Source organism: Pinus tabuliformis, chromosome 2_2 (assembly GCF_031772625.1).
Source record: "Pinus tabuliformis cultivar Carrire ecotype Pingquan chromosome 2_2, CPIR1, whole genome shotgun sequence".
Classification (NCBI taxonomy): Eukaryota; Viridiplantae; Streptophyta; class Pinopsida; order Pinales; family Pinaceae; genus Pinus; species Pinus tabuliformis.
This window is the reverse complement of record NC_142300.1, coordinates 1,162,171,974-1,162,175,193: the sequence shown is the minus strand read 5'-3', so window position 1 is coordinate 1,162,175,193 and position 3,220 is coordinate 1,162,171,974.

Here is a 3,220-nt window from a genome sequence, read left to right as displayed (position 1 = left end):
GGAGAATTAGTTGAGGTAGCATGTCTTCAACTGAGTTCAACTACCTCATGTATCATCTTCTTAGAGAGGATCTATGCTTTTATTTAGATAAGTCAAAGTCTTGACTTCTGTTGTAAGTGTACTATCTCTCTCTCTCTCTGCTGAACTATTGAAGAACATATAATAAGAATTGATCAAGGGTTTCCCCACATTGGGGTTTGTCCCTGGCTAATGCCACATCTTGTGTCCTCTTGTCTTGGCTTGTCTTCTACGATTTATGTTTATGTTCTATCTGCAATTTACTATTATGCTGATGTGATTGCTAACCTAGAAAAGATATTGAGCTAACTGTGAAAATTGAAATAAATTGCTCTAAGCATAGAATACCTAAAATTAACATGGTATCAGAGCGAGGTGAAGACAAAGCCCAAGCAAGAGTGAAAGAGAAATGACCGAAGACAGTTGGGAAAGGAAAAAAGGTTCAATGGATTCCTCATCCCTTTTCAAATTCACCAAGGGTGAAGTCAAAGCAGAGAATATTATCAGAATGGCGCAACAGAATCTTCTAATGGCCTACCTAAAGATCACTTCAATGGGAAGTCTAGATCTAAGGGTGGAAGGAAAGGCAGATGCCTTGTTTGTAATAAGTTCGGCCATTATGCGAAGGAGTGTCCGAATGGTAGGGACACATCACTTGATGATGATAACAATCATTTCAGGGACATCTTCAATGGTCGGAAGAATGACAAGTAATGCAGGGCATCAAGGAAATAGTCGACTCTTCAAGAAAGCAAGGAACCCCAGGTATGAAGAATCAAATGTTGTTTCTGATAAGATAAAGAAGCATTATCTTATATTGGCCCTCTCCTCCAAACTCTTTGGGAATCTGGCTTATTGATTGTAGTGCTTGAAGGCACTTCATCAGATAGAAGGGTGCACTCTCTAATTTGGTAGAGATGGAAACAATCGTGCGATTATACTTGGAGTCAATCCCGGAAAGGGTGTAGGGAATGTTACCCTTTAATTGAATGAGGGTAACTCGATTCATTTAGAAGAATCTCTTTATGTATCTGATCGCAAGAAGAACCTGGTGTCCATTTCGGCACTGGAAGTCAAAGGCTTCAAGGTGGCATTCATCGATGGAAAGGTACATGTTTGAAATTAGAATTTTCAAAGATGCTTTTACTCATGCGTTCAGGGTTGGCAATTTGTATAAAGTTGCAGGAAGTCCATTGGGGACCATCTCAGTTGACACATCTTATCTATAGCACCAGAGGTCTTCTTATTATGGGGCCCTACCCGATGTGAGTCAGATGGTGACAGGGATGCTTGAATTCAAGAAGAGCATGAAGGTACATCTCCGAGATGTACCAAAGGAAATCTTACGAGGGGACCATTCCCCTCATGTAGCAGGTCCATAGGTTTGGAACAACCTGAGGGGTTTGAGATTCATGATTGGGAATCTCATGTATGCTGGTGGAAGAAAGCCCTCTATGGCTTGAAGCAAAACACCTCGGGCTTAATATGAGAGGATTGATAGCTGTCTGATGAAGCTGAGATTCACTAGGAGTGAAGCCGATCCAAACCATTGCTTGAAGGTTGTGGATGATAGACCTCTCATACTGGCACCTTATGAGGACGACCTCTTTCTGACAGGTGTAGACCCTCTCATTTGCAAAAGTAAGAGGGAGTTAGATTCCGGTTTTGGAATGGTGAACTGCAAGCCTGTGACTACCTCGATGGAGCTTAGCTTTCAGAAGTTATGTGGTAGTGATGCTGGACCAGATCTGGGGAATGCCTCTGAGTTTCATAAACTCATTCGCATTGAGGTTCTTGGTGAACTTCTGTTGGATATATGTTTTGCAGTTAGCATGTTGAGCTCATATATGTTTGAGCCTCACTGGATTGGTGCCAAGAATCTTCTGAGATATCTTCGAGGCACAATGGACTGAGATACATTGCCAGAAATGTGACGCTACATGATCATTTGAATGTTGATTGGGCAAGCATTGTGGAGGATCGTAAGAGCACTTATGAGTGCTGGTTCTCTTTGGGTTCTGCCTCGATATCCTAGATCAGCAGGAAGCATAAGTCGGTTGCTTTAAGCACCGCTGAGACTGTATACATAGCTACGAGTATGATCTCGTGTGAAGCTGCCTGGTTGAGGAAGCTCTTCAGTGAGCTGTTTGACACATGATGGATACCAACGGGATCTTTTGTGACAACCAAAGGGGGATTTGACTATTGAGGAATCCCGTTTGTTATGATCGCTCCAAGCTTATAGATTTTAGGTACCACTTTATCTGAGATGTGGTACATCGATGAGCAAGAAGGCTCCATCACATTGGGACTGATGTGCAGGTCACAAACATTCTGTCGAAGCCCCGAGGAAAGGTCAAATTTGTTACTTTCCAGAACAACTTGGAGTCATTGAGAGACCCTTTTATGAGGGTCCTGTATGATGCATGCATTGAGCTATGGGAGCTCCGGGGGCTTGGGGAACTTCTTGGAGCAACAAGCGACCATAGGGTGACTCACCTTCCCCTAGTGGTGCGCTATGTACAGGGTGAATGGTTCAGCGTTCCCTTGTGATACCCCGTGGCGACTTATGGACAGGATGAGTGGTTCCCCTGTCGAGGCATGCTACCCATGCAGTCTCGGACTCATGGGAAGTACCTCTCATTTGACCAATGAGTAGGGAAATGGGGTTAGGGACCATAGTAGTACTGATGGACGCATTGTATATCTACCGTACTCCCTATGCTAGGATGACTGACATTGATTTGGGATCAATTGGAACTGACTTAGGGTTAGTAAGAGTGATATAGCTCACTCTCTTTTGGCATTGATCCTGACTTAGGGTCAATAAGAGTGATATAACTCACTCTCTTTTGGCACTGATCTGGGATCAGTGAGAGTGATATAGCTCACTCTCTTTTGGCACTGATCTAGGATCAGTAAGAGTGATATATCTCACTCTCTCTTGGAACTGATTTGGGATCAGTAAGAGTGATATAGTTCACTCTCTCTTGGAACTGATCTGGGATTAGTAAGAGTGGTATGACACACGTAAGAGTGGTATGACACACTCTCTGGAACTGACTTCGGGTCAGTAAGAGCGCTATTGAGCACTCTCTTTATATGGGACTGACTTCGGGTTAGTAGAGAATGGTATGAGACATTCTCGATCAATTCTTCTTCTTCATGGTTTAGTAGAGCAGAGCAGAGCAGTGTAGGGCAC